The sequence below is a fragment of the Hyposmocoma kahamanoa genome, unplaced genomic scaffold (genome assembly GCF_003589595.1).
Source record: "Hyposmocoma kahamanoa isolate Upper Pololo Valley unplaced genomic scaffold, ASM358959v1 65, whole genome shotgun sequence".
NCBI lineage: Eukaryota > Metazoa > Arthropoda > Insecta > Lepidoptera > Cosmopterigidae > Hyposmocoma > Hyposmocoma kahamanoa.
In genome coordinates, this window is record NW_020653853.1 from 15,010,629 (window position 1) to 15,029,096 (window position 18,468).

Here is an 18,468-nt window from a genome sequence, read left to right on the forward strand (position 1 = left end):
ATTTTGGTGGGATAATAGTGGAAACCGATAACCTTTAATGTGTATACTTTCGACACGATATCAGTTTCATCTGCCGAATTGCCGTACGATTTATCGGAGCCGAACGTGCGATTAGATTCAACTGAGAAAATATATCAAATAGTTTCCCAACAGATCACAATATTTTTTAATACTGTTTCTGTTTATTTATTTGAAACAAATTTTTAAAAAACTACTAAAACAATTTAGTCATTATTATTGGAAGATGGTTTGTCCTATTCGGAGCGGGGGGAGTAAGATAAGGGGAAAAAGGTAACAGAGCCAAAATTAAAATAAAATATGTCTAAATTCTGGTATTTAATAATGTTTAACTCTTATCGCAAAGTTCATGACTGTATCCTCGCCACAACTCATAGATATACGGAATCCGTGGGCGGTGCGTAGGCGCACGAAAGTTCCACTTATTATACCTACGTACCTTTCGAGCCAATCTTATCTGACCCTCTAGTTTCACACCTGTTTCTTGAATTGAGTAAATAAAAGCAAATATCTAATAATATTTAGATATACTAAATTGTAGTAAATAATGCAAATGTTTCAAGTCACAATTTGTTACCTAATTTTATTCAATAATTGTAATTCTTGAGTTTTTCACCAAGTGTTTTAAAAATGGCTTAACGTAAAAGTGACCTTAACCTGTCGAGTTTTTAGATTTTCGTAGTTGTTATACATAGGATATCAAACTATTTTTTCGGATCGCAATTACGTACTTGTATCTCTTTTTTTACCTGTTAAGTTACTTAAGTATCTAGTTATGATACAATGCTTTGACAATATCTATAAATTTAAGTAATTTTTACAATAAAAATAAAATCAAGAATTTCAAGAGAGATCACGTTAAACTGGATTCTCTATCTGATTCAATCAGTTACGGTTTCGTCGAGGGCTGTAGAATTAATGATGATATAGGATGTGTGCTTAGCAGCTTTATTATTCCTTGATTTCTTGACTATTTCCAGGTTATACTGGAAAATGGTATATTTTAACCGTTAAATTTCTTGGTTGGTACTTTAGAATGATTTGAACATTCAGAGATCTTTATTCAAAACAAATAATATGTGTTTAAAGAGATACTTAGATAAGTGATAAATTATGTATTTTTGTTTTTTGATACAATTGCTTACGATGGGCCACATCTAACTATACCTATACAATATTTTATTGAATGAATACCATGATGTATTTTTGGTAACAGAATATTTCTTTTTTTATGATACTAATTGACGGAATGAACAAGTCGTGCGTTTGATGACAAGCGACACGCCTGTTCACAGTAGTTCTAGTACCACTCAGAGCTTTAAATCGCAAAGATCTGAACAAAAACACAAGTTAACAAGTCCTATGTGCCCGTAATTTCACCAGCACACTCCTTCAAAATCGGAACGCAAGCGACAGAAATGGGTAAGGCAGTACTTCCCTGGACGAACTCTTTCACAAATAGCTCTACTGCTACTAGCTACTACATTTTGTGAAAATAAACCACACTAGTTTGTTGTTATTAATACAAAGAGCGAACTTAAAAAAACACCCTTCGATCTTATTGGACTCGAACCAATGTCTGTTGCCATGGCGAGGCCACAGCTCTTCACCAACTGAGATACAGATCGAGTCAACACATCTTCTTTGCGTATTTGTTGCAGAACTTTGTGACTTTTTTTCATCATCAGCACAACTGCGATCAACTTATGAAATTATTCACGAAGTCAGGTACTTTTCAGCTACCAAAGGCTTAATTGCAATGTCTTTGTGTCAATAATAATAACTTTTTAGTAGTAGAGCTCCTTGTGAATAAGTTCATACAGGGAAGTACTGCGTTCCAGGTATGTAAGGTAAGGGGTTTAAATTACAGGTGCATGGGATTTGTCGACTTTTGTATCGAAATGAAAACGCAGATCAGATCCTTGCAAAACGCAGTACAACTGTCATGGATAGGCTTGTCGCTTACCACCACGCGTAAACTTGTTCATACCATCGCTTGATAACATAAGAAAAGTATTCACTAAAACTTCAAAATACTTTGTTAAAATTTTAGCTTAACTTCAGGTTCAAATTTGCAGTATTTTTACAATGTTACTCTTGTCTAATATACTTTTTCTCATGGCTCACTATAATTAAGTTCACGCGTTTTTCTTCTGGATCAGGCAGTGGTAATCGAGCTTTATATAGTATAATAATTCAAGATCTAGGAACGATGCAAAAATTTCAATTCTTTTAAGATTTGTCATGCTAATATCCAGCAATTATGTTTCTTCCGTAAATCTGACTTTTAACAATTCATACACATAACATGCCTTCAGAAATATCTTCACGCAAACCGTTTCGCAATCAATTCAAATGCAATCCTAAGAAAATACATTGCTTAACCAATTCAAAACACCCAACCCAAGTCCTGTATTAACCATAGGTCCCCCTAACCCCTTTAGACCCCCTTTAGGGGGGTCTGTCCCGGAACTTGGTGGCACATGTGTTCGTAATACCCGGGCATTTGTCAGTCTGTAATTGCGATGTGATACTTTCCTTGGCCCTTACTTAAATCTTAATGTCACTTCGGCCGATAGTTTACTTGTTATAAGGGATTGAGACTTAGTATGTAGCTATATTAAGCTATAATTTTGTTCTTTATTGCAGCTGATTTTTCAACAACAAAGTCCATGAACCACATAGCACCACGAACCGACAGTGTTCGGAACTACCTCTCTACATTCTTACCTTTCAGGTCCTCGGTCACAATATGTCCCAGGTAGATTTTTTAGACAAAAGGTCTGATGGTATGACCGTTGATAAGTGGAAACCGGACATACGGCTGTAGTGTAGAACGCAACCTTTCTAGACACTTTGTCGTATGTCCTTCTATGTTCGAAATATCGTTTAATGTCTCCTAGCTTAGCAAGCCCTGGTTAACAATACTTACTATCGCACATCTGCTGCATTTTGGTATGTGATAAGACTTAGAAGGGACTTGTACGAAACTAGCCAACGTGACACCTTTCATTAAACTATATTGTGGTTGAATCTTGGTCATTAGTTACAATGAATATGTACTTCATCTCTCAGAAAATTAATGACGTACTTATCCAAGTGAATAGTCTAATAGAGAGACAGCTTGCCTTGCTTACTTAAGAAATCCAATTTAATTTAATTTTGTTTTGAATTATTGACAGCTTGCGTCGTCGAGTAGCTTGCGTACTGGTTTCATGCTGTCGCCAAATCTGAGATCCCGGGTTCAATCCCCGGCCGGGTCAATGTCGAAAAACTTTTCTATATTGCCTCGGATCTGAGTGTTTTTGGTACAGTCGTTGTGTCCGATTTACATAACATAAATGCTTTAGTTAGTAGCAGTACAGTTCCTTGTGAAAAAGTTTGTCCAGGGAAGTAGAGCCACCCTATTTCTGCCGCCAAGCAGTAATGTGAGTTAACTATACTCCAGTTTGAAAGGGCAAAAGTGCTGGTGAAATGACAGGCACATGGGTCTTGTCAACTTATGTCTCAGGGTGACAGGCACAGTGGCAGGGCCCCTCATATCATTGCGATTTGAAGCTCTGAGTGTCACTGCATCTGTTATGGACAGGCGTGTAGCTTACCACCATACACACGACTTGTTTGTCCCGTCGCTTGATATTATAAAAAAAAGTTACTTACTTACTTCTTGATAGGAAAAACGTGTGATGTTTGTCAAATATTTATTTATTTATTTATTTTGTGAAACATAATCACATAACACAACATAATTCACAAATCATATTTAAATCGCATGTAAATAGATCAGGATTTCCTAAATTTAAGCAATACAACACGTTATAATAAATTCAATTTCGAGCGGAAACCTTTTAATAAGCTCTGAATCATATACCCACCGAGAGGATCTAAATCTCTTTGAATCATATCAGTTTTCCGAGTCATGTCAAAACCGAAACGCAATAATGTTCACATTACTGCTTGGCGGCAGAAATAGGTAAGGTGGCAGTACTTGCCTGGACAAACTCTTTCATAAAGAGCTCTACTGCACTAATGTTTAGTAGTAGTTAGCTATGTTTAGTAGTTTACGTGACATTTATTGGTACATTTCTGTTGTACCATTATTATTAACTGTATCACAAATTGTATAAAAAAATCACACAAATAAACATTTTCATTTGATATTTTTCATATCTCGGTTTCATATGCTTACAAATGAATCATCATTAAAATAGCGGTACCGTTACCGCAATCAATATAGGCAATATTCGATTAGAACAAATGTTACCAACGCAGCTATTCGACGCTAGTCTAATAAACCAAAACAATTGCATATAAACTCACAAAACAAAATACACCAATAAAAAGAGCTGACTGCTAAAACCGCAGCCACGTTGTATCAAAAATGGCGGAAAATATGGCGTCAGCGTTTTCCCGCCACAACACACGTTTACACATGGCTTGCAAATGTTTTTCGTTTATGTTGCTGTTAATTATTTCTCCCGTGGGTAATTGGATGTGTGTACGTTGTTTTATTATTGTCCGTTGGGGCAGAATATATTGCTATTGTTTTACAGTACTTCATTTAAATTTTATTATTAATCTAGTTTTTGTATTTTTTTCTTTGTTTGTACAGTGCCTCTTACAGTCAAAACAAGTAATGTTTTGAAAACAAAAATTTTAAAAGGTACTCATAGTAGAGTACCATAATCATAAGAAATAACTCACGCAAGCTTTATGAGATGTGTGGTCCATTAAAATCAGATTAATTTCGTATCAAAATTATTTCATTGTTCTCTATTCACGTGGGATGCTTATCATTCTCATACCTTATTCTAGTCGCAAGAGTTCGTATATTTTAGTCGTATAATATGTGCCAACAAAACATTATTTTGGAGAGAACTAATTAAAATTAGTAGATAGATTACTAAAACAAAAAACTTCGTTCAAAAACAGTCGCTCAGTTCTCTATACAAACCATATAGTAAGCATTCGTATTTTAAAACTGTTTTTGAAAAACGAACTATTCAAACAATTCGTCATTTCGCCAAAACTCATTCGTTAATTTTCAAAATTGAAAATGGAACCAGACGCGAGACTTGAACGATGGAAAGTTCTAGCATTCTCGATTCGAAATTCGAAATCAAACAATACAGTTTTTCGATTGGTCGTAAATTTAACGTGGCAATTAAAAAGTTTGCGAATGCGACTCGATTCCTTGACTGTATTCGATATGAGAGACTTTTTTAAACTTAAGCTGTTTTTGTTTTACTTTTATGAATGTGTGGATTTTTTTATTAATTTGGGTTGTAATAAAAAATAATGCATTATGAGTAACACAGAGTACAAGATTCTCTGAAATAATATTATATATTTCAAAGAGTAAAAGTTTATTGGTTTGTTTGTCTCGTATACGTTCCATTATTATTTCATCCAGTTGCGATAGTTTCAGAAGTATTAAAAACGTTTTAAATGGTGGGTTAGTTTTTACAACAATTTTTCTACATGTTTGTCTATCAACAGTCATATATCACATCACATATATTTATTCTTTCACTAAGCATTGCAACGCATGTTTGCAACTGTTCAGCTACAGCTTAATACAAATGTTAACTATTCATTTACGTAGAATTGGGGCATGAAATATAAGTGGATTGTCGAAAGACATAGATAAACTTTGTACAATACCCATTTCAAATAGTGTTGACACACATATTTACAAATACTATATGTATGTTATAGTGTTCTTTACGTATTAGATAAGAATAATAGAAACGTAAAAATATACGATCTTAAAAATACGACTATTTTTTCGGCACCAAATCGCATATAGACATAACTGGTTGACGACTTTGCCATCTCAGTCAACCAGGACCAATCGCATCTGTAAAGTGCCCGAAACGTTGTTTTATTTGAAAAAATAAATATAAGCTAGTTAGGTTCGATAAAATAGTTTTATTTCCAATGTATAACAATCGCGAAAACCTAATAACTCGAAATATACGATCTGTCAAAAATATTTATTGAAAATTTGGCTTTGGCTCACTCATCTGACGGTTTGTATATTGTGATTTTGTATCATCATACATAATGAATTTACAAAAACCTTTTCCATCTTTTTACGACATTACTTGTATACTTGTAATAAAATTCATATAGCATGTCATCAAAATTTCCCTCACAGAAATTCCAAAATCATCAGTGGCATTAATAATTCTTCAATATGTCAATTACAGATTTCTATCCAACATACCTATCATTATCTATTATCCATTGATACCTTTATTACAGAGCAGAGCAGATGTATTGTACCGGCGCGTGCGCTCCTAAATTATAGTAGAGCCAGTCATAATTAGGGAATTATAAGCATTAGGCTAAACGCATGTTATTCGATTGTATCGGTGACGAGTAATCTTTGAGGGGGGCTATTACGGTGTTGGCGATATCGAGTCGACAGGCGAAGCGATTGTTCAAAACATTTGTTTGAAAATAGATGCATTATAAGTATACTTCGACTTTTCGAAATTAGACTATTTTTTCCGATCTACATCGCGAATATTTATTTCTTGAAACAGCCCTTTACAGGTCCCATGGTCACTGGTAACTGAGACGGTAAAGTCATCATTCACCGTAAATGCAAGAAGCGTTTCGCTTCCTCATTAAATATGGCGAACGACTAATGAATAGCATTCCCTGCCTGCAGACTTATTCCCCGAACGCTATAACTTAGGCCTTATCGTCGACCTCATCATCACTTTCCATCAGGTGAGATAGAGGTCAAATGCGAACTTATTTCTTATTAAAAAAATACACCATCCTGTTTTTCCATTTTTCTTTTTTACAATTTTTTATACCGTGCGGTATAATTGACATGCGCGCCAATCGAAGATTGACGCGCGATTGATGCTGTTTTTGTGACTTATTGCCTTTTGGTTCGAATACTTTTAAGCGCGTACCCGATGTTCGTTTGTTGAAAGATTAATGACCATTTTACATAAAGAAATTACTGTTCTTTTTAACAAAAATTACATTTTCAAATACCCTTACTTTACGATAATACTTGTGTAATTTAGGTAAGTACTGAAGTCAACCTTAGAATATGTCTTCAATACTGCGACATGTCGTCCGATTCTAATGGATTTCAATACCGGATACACTATCGGAGAAATGGAGAAACGTTTAAATTCTATTATTTTGACACCCGAACCACAGAGCTGACCAGCTATGATAACATTGTTCCTCTCTAAATTATCAAGTGAAAATAACCCAGTTAAAAACAAGAAAATTTGACCTTTTATAACAACCGTATCGGCACCTTTAATAGGTGCAGCCGTTGAGTTAAGACCACAAAGGAAGATAGTTGAGCATCTAATGATGAGCAAACGTACTTACTGTAACCCCCTAGTGCTTGAAGAGAGAGGCGGAGAACGTAAATTGATGCACTTCTTACATTTTTCTCTCAAAATGTTTGTTTAAAGCTTTTATTTTCTAACATTTTATAAATGCAAAAACAAATATGGGAAAGGTTTGAATAAAGATGTATATCACACACTGATGAACGAAGCGATTCTTTAGATTTGATGTAGCTACTATGTGTGACCAATTTAGAATGTTGTGTTAGAGTGGCCAAATTAGAAGTTGGCGGATGTAACAGCATTTTAGCTTTTCCTTTATCAAGGGAAGCCAAGATGGTAATAAATTAGTACAGGAGGCTTGAAGTCAAGGTAATTATAACCTGCTTCAATTTTCTCTCTACTTTACATGTATAGAACGACGAAGTCGCATTTTGTGACAAATCTCTTTAAATACAGAAGAAAAAAATGCAAAAAAGGTACTGTATCCAAGTTTTATTTGAACATGATTTTCAATTACCGACTTTAAGACTGTGATGAAGTGCTGGCTGTAATCTATTTGTATAAGAAAGCAGACCAAGTAAGAAAAAATAGAAATAAATAAAAATAACTTAATAATCAACACAAAAAACCGCTGATCGTCATCATTATTATCATTTATTTTATGATATAATTATTCTTAATACCATGGTAAGAAAAGTTAAAAAATCTTTATTTTTATTACCACAGTGTAACTTGTTAGTCCGTCAGAAATCTAACCGTAGTAACAAACCAATAACCTGTTAATCGTTTAGTGAACAATTGCAAAAGTTTTAAAGCAAATATTTTTTAATAGTTTCACAATTGTAATTTTTAGTTTATTGAATGCCAGGATTTTTCACCTCCATGATATTAATTTATTTTTTGGGAAATTACTCCACCAGTTTTATATAATTATTAATACAAAGATTCTTACAAAAACTTCTTCGAACCAGCTTCTTCTAGCAAATCGTGCTAGACGCTGTGCCAACTAAGCAATTAGTTTTACAAGGTTACTAGATTTTTTATACTGATGTTTCGTTTTACTCAATTTGTTTCTGAAATAGATATAAAAAATCATGAGTTTAGCAAGTTTGACAAAGATTCCCAAAGCAAAGTTACGTTCTATATCGGACCCCACATGCGGGTATATTCCGCAAGTCATGCCCAAATGAGTCGATGCTATTAACGATATAAATACCACAGATATCATCGCCGGCGCTTGTTTCATCATTCATATACAAAAAAATATTGTAACTAGAAGCGCCGTGTAGTCCTATACTATTACAATATTATTTTCTAAAGTCCAAGTTCATTATTAAACTAATTAATTGTAATTATTATACAAGGCATCCCTCGGCTTATATAATAGCAGCTCCAGAGGTGGTTTTCATCGAATGGGTTGCTGCTGAATATCACTAAATCCAACATCATGGTTTTCTCGGGTCGACGTCTCACAGTTCCTCCGTGTGTAGCAAGCAATCCGATGCCGATATGCAATGAGAGTAGGTTCCTTGGCTTCACTCTGGACTCGAACCTTAACTGGAAGTGCCATGTTGACAGACTGTGTGATAGACTGAGTGGTGCAGTCTTTGCGTTGCGTAAACTGAAATTGCTCATTTCTGATTCTGCATTAAGACAGGTCTACTTTGCATATTTCCACTCGCTGATGTCGTACGGTTCACTCATATGGGGTAACTCCACGGATGCCAATAGAGTCATGCTAATGCAAAAACGTGCCGTACGCGTATTGGTTGGGGTAAAACACAGACATTCCTGCAGAAATCTCTTTGTAGCGCAACGCATAATGACGCACTACTCACTCTACTTATACGAAATTATAATGTATGTTAGAAATAATTTGTCTTCATTTGGTACTGTGAATGTTTCTGGCATCCCACTTCGCCGTACCGGACATTTGAGAACAGTCCCTCGACGCATGGCACTTGCAGAGAAAAACCCGCGTGTCATCGGACCTACTTACTATGAGCGTTTACCCGCTACTCTCAAACTTGAACCGTCTGACGAAATATTTGGGCGCCGGCTGAAAGACCTTTTCTTGAAAAATCCTATATACTCCGTAAAAGAATTTATGGACTTTAAATTGTAACGAATTCAGTATTTTCTATATTTTTATTGTAATTTTTACCGCATTAACATACTCTTGTATAATTGTTATCAACTTATGACGATCCTTGATGGAGAATGATATTTGATATATAATTTAATGACAACAATATTATATAATGAATTGTTAATTTTCTAATTATTGTGTGCTTTTTTCATAATTTTCCTTTTTGTCTGACGATCTCAATATAATTTCTTATACTTTGACATGTAGTGCAATTTATACTGTAATGTTATATTTGAGAAATAAATGAATCTGAATCTGAATCTAATAGATATAAGTACTTTTTATCACTACTACTAGTATTGTAGATAGGATATTTTTTTGCTTCATTTTATTTTTAAAAGAAGTAATACTGATTTCAAAGTGTTTTAAAAAGTTGTCTACCTTTTATACAAATCTAATCGACTACTTAATCAGTAAAAAATCCTATATTTTTTATGATGCTGAATGAATTATAAGGATTAATTCATTTTATGTAACATAATATTTTAATTTAAAGGAACAGATGAGGCAAGCAACTTTTTAAAAGTGTTTGAATGCAGTATTACTTACTTTAAAAAATAAAATGAGTGAGGTGATAAGTTAAAATTTGAAGACACAATTCATCAGATTACACAGTTTTCAACAAACCGACAATTATGTAGCTTGTATAGTGCTATTCCGCAGTGACGTCACGTACTAGTATTGCTTATCCATTCTGACTTCTCGATACCTCCAATGGCAATTTCCTAAAACAATATGGCAGTTTCCTAAAAAAACAGAAATTGACCAAAAAATAAAGTTGACATAGTGTTCTACGTCAACTTTATTTTTTGGTCAATTTCTGTTTTTTTAGGAAACTGCCATATTTATTTACTAATGAGAAAAAACTAAGTAAGAAAAAAATAAGAAAACAAAACATGAAATTCGATAAAAACAAAATAACAAACGTTTGTGAAAAAAATAACAAATCAAAAAGAAATTTTTTGAAAATCAATTTATGTCTATTTTTTCATGAAACCGAGTGTCGAGACGAAAGTGGTAACTGACACGCCTGTCCATAGTGGTTGCAGTGCCGTTGAGATCTTCAAATCGCAAAGATCTGGAAGGAACATAAGTTGACAAGTCCCATGTGCCTTTATTGTCACCAACGCCATTACCCTTCAAAATCGGAACACGGTAATGCTCACATTACTGCTTGGCGGCAGAAATAAACATTTTAATGCTAATAAAAATGTTTGATTTTTGATATTTCGAGTCATTATCGACATTGCCGACTTAGTGTAAGTGACAAAAAACAAAGTTTACAGACGGTTTTTTTTAATATTTGATATTACATTGCATTTTCACAAAAACGATGGATGGTAAGCCATTCTGACGGTAACAATATTTTTGCTATCTCTATGTTAACATTTTTGAGGCGTTTATGAAAATACTTGCGATTTAAAATAAGCAACAAGATGCAAACGTTTTTTGCCACTTTATTTATACATAGTAAACGACGAAATTGTGATGTACTGCTAACCACGTCTGTTGCAATAATAAGTGGGGTCGCTTACGTTATAATTTCTATTTCATGTAATTTTAGCGGGAAATATCGACGCGTTCTTGTCCTTAGTTTGAAATATCATTTGCAATAAAAAACGCAGTTTAGGTAAAAATATCGCTTACGATAATTCGTCGGTCATAGTACGACTTGCAAATTACCCTTTTGACTCTTCTAGTAGATCTATAAATCATATAGAGTGAAATTATAAAAACCATTGTTCACTGAGATGGTATACCAAAAATGTGTAACGGGTTCTGATATGAGTTTCAATCCTAATCAATTAGAACGTCCAATTTAATATGGACTAGTATGTAGTGTTTAATAATCAATTTTGCAATACCTTTACATCCATCAAGAAAAAAGATTCTTACATTGTGCTATCCTGGTACGAGTTTAACAACAAATAGGAACATACTTTTAGCAGCGGCTGAATGACAATAAAAATCACAGCAACCAAACCCAGCAGAAAGTAAATAAATGTTTATTTCGACCATCAGCTAATTGCTGAAAGCGCAGGTACTCATTACTAAGACATTCTAAATAATTATACTTTTTTTACAAAAAAAATCGATCTGAAAAGTTTGTGGAATTAAATCTATTTGCTAAGTTTTATTGAAATCGGTTGCTGGAGAAACCGGATTCATTCCCTAGTTAAAGGTGAAATATTTTCTTTAAATTTAAATGAGACCACTACTGAATTACTAAAGTAATTATAATTTAAGAATATTACAAATCAATCGCTTTTACGTACGTACATGAAATTTGTAATAATAATAATAATAACAATAAAGCGCACACACTCATAGACCCGCACTAGGGAAACTCTGGATCGCTAGTGTCATGGATACACAAATAGACAACCCAAACTCACGAAAGAAATAAAATATTATACAAACATTACAAATATAAATATGTCTCCCGGCCTGGGAGTCCAACCCGGCGTGGCAGTCCAGCGTGGTAACCGCTCGGCCACGGAGGCAGTTTGTGATCACAGCCCAGTAAACTTTTTATGCAATCGTAAATAGACGAAATCATTACATTATAATATAAACAATTTACACTACATATTCTACATTAGTAGCAGTACCTCCTTGGAAAGAGTTCGTCCAGGGAAATTACAACTAGTAATATTGTGAGCATTACCGGTTGTAATTTAATTAACAGGTTTTAAAGAATAAGGATGCTGGTGAAATTACAGGCACCTGAGACGTGGCACAGCAACTGTCATGAACAGGCGTGTCGCTTACCACCAGGCGCACGACTCGTTTGTCCGGTCACTTGGTATCATAAAAAAAGATGGACAAACGATGAGATGTTCTTCTCTTTTATCATTGCGATTTAAAACTTTGCCACCACCAACCACACGACTTATTTATACCATTACTTAATAATCATAATAATAAACTTATTTTTATACATTCTGCAATACAGTCATCAAACAACAAAAGTAAACAAAGATACCCCATCTTGTGTAGCTACAACAATGTCGCTAGTGAAATTACAGGCACATGGGACAAAATATGTCTCAAGATGACTGGCTCAGTGGCAGTAAAGTCTTTGCTATTAAAAGCTCTGAGTGGCACTGCAACTGTTGTGCACAGACATGTCGCTTACCACTAGGCGCATGACTTGTTCGTCCCGCCGCTTGGTATTATAAAAAAATACTACAAAAAACCACTAAAAAAAATTTTGACATGCACAATCGTACATCGGATCGAACGAACGACGAACTAAAGTCACGATAATACCTACAGGATATTAAAAGACTATAATCCTTATTGTTATGGTTCTAATGACTATCAATACATATCAAGTAGAAAGCAAAGATTTCCCATGCGTGGCTACACAAATAATCATAAACTATATGTATCTACATGTTCAATTTCACACCGGATCGATAGTAAAAACAATCTATGGTCAAATCATAAACACTATTCAGCTTACCTTGAAGTATCAAGAAGAAACCGAAGATTTCACATCATTTGTGGCTACACTACAATCGCAAATTAGCGAACCGAGAAATCACACATCGGATCATTATTAACCCAAAAGGCTATCTAGATTTTATACGCCCTACTATTACTACTAATAAAAATGCAAATTTGTCCCATCTTGTGTGGCTACACTAACAACAAATTAGCGACACAAGCAATCACACATCTGATCGTGATCGGCACTAATTGCGGCGGGCCCCGGTCACGACAGTACATCGCGAGCATTAATCAAAGGCATATTGATAAACAATTGCCCTACCTTAAATGAGGGGTCAGCGGTGTCTTCCGACAGTAGGATGACCATGACTTCCAGTGGATTCGTAACTAAAGTTTAGTAACAGTAGAGCACCTTGTGAAAGAGTTCGTCCAAGGAAATACTGCCACCTTGCCTATTTCTGCCACCAAGCAGTAAAGTGAGCATTACCTACAGAGTACCGGTTCTGAAGGATAAGGGTGCTGGTGAAATTACAGGCGCAGTGACGGTGCCCCTCAGATATTTGCCATTTAAAGATCCGAGTTGCACTGCAACGGTCATGGACAGTCATGTAGCTTACTATCAGATGCACGACTTGTCCTTCCCTTCACTTGATATTACAAAAAAAAAAATCTAAAATTATCCACGGCAGCAATCGTCGTCAACAGTGATTGACGATATTAAAAGAATATATATTTTAATTTTGGGATAACAACAGCCGTAATACAATTTCAACCTTAACATACTTTTTGGATAGGCCAGTTACAGTTATCTACTAAAATATTATTGATAGTGGACGTATTTCTTAATTTAAAAAACACTATGAATTAAAACAAAATTAAATAACCCTGACACAGAAATTATAGTAATTTACGCATATCAATTGTATAATTTTTCATCTTAGTATAAATTAAAATGTTTTCGGAGAAAAGGTTTCACCAACGTCAATCCGACAAAGTCCAGACAAAAACATACCCAGGATAAAAATACAGGAAGTGGTACGTGGATGATATGTACTATTCTGGTACGTTACGTGTTCAGTCTTCTTATCTGCGGAAACTTTTATGGTAATTTTTAATGTTGAAACCTAAATCTCGTTGTAATTTCTATTGTGGTCACCCGAACACTCCTAAGACTTAGCAGACGCCAACACAATTTGAAACATAAATTCTCATGCTTATTATAACGTAATAAAGTTTACTTTCATATAGCTTCTATTTTGACATTAGGACATTTGAATTTTCCTGTTCGAATTTTTCTTTTGTTGACAGAGCTATAATAGATGCTAAGTAGATGGAGATAAGGTGGATTGTTGTATGTGGTGGGTCGAGGCATGTTGTCGGCGACGCTTTGTCGCAAGCCGACAAAGCCAGTACGTGGGAACGTGCGCGTGCGTCTTCCTACTAAGAGAATAGAGTATTGTAATGTATGGTTACATGATTGTAGATCGATTTTATACGATTGATTTTTTTTTTATATTGAAAAGTGCCGTGTGTCATTTGTGTAATTGAAATTAGTTGGTTTGAACTGTTTTTTTTAGAGTTTCGAATTTACCTCTTAGCAGTAGAGCTCCTTGTGAATGAGTTCGTCCAGGGAAGTACTGCTACTGTACCTATTTCTGCCATCAAGCAGTAATGTTAGCATTACTGTATTCCGGTTTTGAAGGATAAGGGTGCTGGTGAAATTACAGGCACATGTGACTTGTCAACCTATGTCTTAGGGTGACAGGCACAGTGACAGTGCCCCTCAGATCTTTGCGATTTAAAGTAGACAGGCGTGTAGCTTACTATCAGGCGCACGACTTGTTCGTCTTGTATATTATGTAATATATATATATATATATATATATATTTAGAGATATATATATATATATATATATATATTTATATTTATATATATATATATATATTTATATCAGAGAAACACTTCTCCCAATGGTACGATATGTATTGAAATTTGTTTCGTGTCACAATGAAAATCGTATATTTATCGTGACTCAGAGTAAATCATTAAATGATGCAATATTACTGTTTAATACGTAATACTTCGCCCATGTGATGAACTCCGATAAGCTGGAGAAAACTGTTGTGCTAGTCAAAGTACAAGGCACTAGACCAAGTGGATGTTAACTATCCACCGACCTAGATATCAAACCATACAGTATAGCGCTATACAATCTCTGAGAAACTTCATAGCAGAAATTACCTATAGTTTCTTTTACACTTACATACTATCACGCTACTCTCCCACTGGGGTAGGCAGAGACTACGGACTCACGTGTCTTCTTGAAGGTTCAGCGGTTAGCACTATGGGCACTACTGATTAGGTCTCAAGTTCGTTTCCCGGTACGACTAATTTGGGAATCGAATTTTTGTATTTTTAGTGTGGGTATTCAGGATAGCATCATGTAATTTATGATGAGGAGAAATAATACTAAAAAAATAGTATTAATACGACGAATAAAAATAAACTGTCTGTTATCAAGAACATAAGAACCTAAATGTTATCAAGAACCTAAATAAATTTGTGAAGACAGCCTTAAAGCCGTCTACACAAATTTTATGGGGCAATGTATACGCTTCTATAATAAGATTCCAATTGATATTCAAAAATTATTATACTAAAGTTTCTGCATAGTTGGATGACAAACATCCGTGTTATTGACTCGTTTAGCTCTTGCAGGTAGTTTTAATCTATATTTGAAATAAAATATTGTACGTAAATGTGTACAAATGTATATTGATTTACAAGGATCAACCTCTAGAGTTTTTTGCTTATTCTTCTCAGGAGAACCTGTGGTGCGAATGAGCAGTACAATTTAATCAATATGACGATTTCAAGTGTAATTTAATTACTTACCTTTGAAATAAAGGTTATTTAACTTTGACTTACCTATTTCTGCCGCCAAGCAGTAATGTGATCATTACTGCGTTTCTGTTTTGATTGGTAAGGGTGCTGGTGAAATTACAGACACATGGGACTTGTTATGTCTCAAGGTAACTGACGCAATGGCAGTGCCCCTCAGATCTTTGCGATTTAAAGCTCTGGGTGGCACTGCAACTGTTACGGACATCATCCGGGTCAATACTTGTTCGTCCCGTCACTTGATATTACACAATCTCAGTATAGAGTACTAAAAACACCGACCTCAAAAGTTCGTTGAAATACATCTATTTGCCAAGTTTGATTGAAATTGGTTACCGAAAAGTGCGTGGAACCGGATTCATCCACTAGTTTGCCACTCTTAGAAGTGGATGGATTAAAATCGGTTCACAAGTCATCGAGTAACATACATGAAAAAAAAACAATGCAATTGAGAACCTCCTCCTTTTTTATATGCCGAGTTCCTTCCTAGTTTGCACCAGAAATGTGTGTCGGTTCCATCATTGCTGCTGTGCGGATATGTTCGTTATGTTCTGCCTTTACATCTTTTCACGTATTTTATTATCGCTCGCCAATTTGTAGGAATTTAACACAAATCACCATAAGTGATAAACTAGAGAGCATAAAAGCAATTGCAACATTGCAAATGTTAATCCTTTAAGTCAGTCATAATTAATACTGTTACTCAAGTAAAATTTGCACAACAAAGGAATTAAATCTGTGCTGTAGGCGTACTATACCTAATTCGCGTCCAATAAGTTGGATAAACGTGTCGCTAAATCGCGTGTTTCGCGCACAATACCACACTATCTCACGCGTAATGTGTGCACTGACAACGTGGCATACTGTTAGATTAGAGCATCTTGATACTTGGCGTTGGCAATACCCTTAGGTCGTTTTAGTTCGCTATTTAAGACGAACCTACATTTTAGGAAGTGAGGTGTTCCCACCGCATCTCACGTTCCGCAACCCACGCGCTGACAATTAATATGAATAAAATAAGGAACAGGTGGAGAAAATTTGACACAGATGCGACGTCGACAAGCGCCCGATGGCGACTGCCGGGGCAGCGGGCCTCGCGGCGCGTCCTTTAACCGCTGGGCAATTTTCAAATTTTGAGATAAATGTGAATTTAATAACTACAGGGCTTCAGTTGAATATCAAAATATAGCAGGTTCTTTCTAGTACTTAAAGAGAAATATCTTCATATAAAAATTATGTGCAAAGTTAGATATTTTAATATTAACTAATTCGTTTTTTACTTTTATTTTAGACTGTTTTCAGGATTTTATATGATCGGGCGAAGTACATCCTATCGTGTAACAGATTTACACATTCTTTAGACAACATCCTTAAATGTATCGCATATTTTTATAAGACTATTATTAAATAATATTATTTAATATTAAGTACCTAAATCATTTGATCTAGAAACGGTTTTTCCCATATTCCAAGGATTACGCTTCCACATTTATATGGCGAATGGCTATGGAGTGATATTCCCTGCCAGCAGAATTATTCCCTGAACGCCATAACATAGGCCTTTTTAAGCCGAGAGTGAATAGGCATTATTTAGGTCTGCATGTTCCACCGTCGACCTTATCGTCACTTTCCATGAGATGAGATGTCAGTCAAATGCGCACTTATATTTTATAAATAAATAAAATAAATAGAACAGTTATGTGATACAAAACGTTAATTAGAACAAATAGACTTGGAGTACCTCAAACATGACCAAGACTTCAGCAAGCAAGTACAGTCAAGAGCACATCAAGCTTGACACTTTGTACTTTGGGCCGTTCTTATCGTAAACGGCATACAGTTGAATTTAAGTCTTAAGTGTAAAGCATGACCTGCTCTTGATCCCGTACATTGTTAGCAACTTAATTTAAAAATATTAGTGAAAATTTATTCGGTCGAAAAGTACATCCTGAGTAAAATAGATTTTTTTATTGAAGTTGGAATAAGAAGTGCATATTTGGCCTCCATCTCACCAGATGGAAACTGACGACATGGAGCATGCACACCTATATAATGCCTATTCACTCTCGCCTTGATGAGACCCAATTTATAGCGTTCAGGGTATAAATATGCAGGTATTTTCTACACTAAATAAGGAGACACTACACTTATCCACATGAAATCACATTAAGCCGGTCAGAAAAAGCTTTGCATTCTTATAATAAGAGCGATAATGACAGAGTGCATTTCGCGACGGTGGTCCGTGGGGAATCGAAAAGTAAAACATCTTTTTCGTTCTTTTTGCGTGGATATAGAGCTTTTTCTACTATATGTGGTGACTTTCTAATTATAAAGCAATGTAATTTGATTACAATTTCATAGCGTGGCGAAAAAACTAAATGTTGTAATGTAGAGTATTATTTGTATTTGTTATTGTGGTCAATACATACATTATCCGGGTCTGGCATGAAATTTTTATAAATCGTGTTCTAATAATGTTGTTGTGTGGTCGTTTCTTTTTTTATAATAGGAAGATTCTGGGCGTACTGAGTCATCGCCATCCAAAGCTATATTAACCCAACGGTTCATAAATGTAATCAATCTATAAGCTGTAACAAAAAAGTTCCGTATTG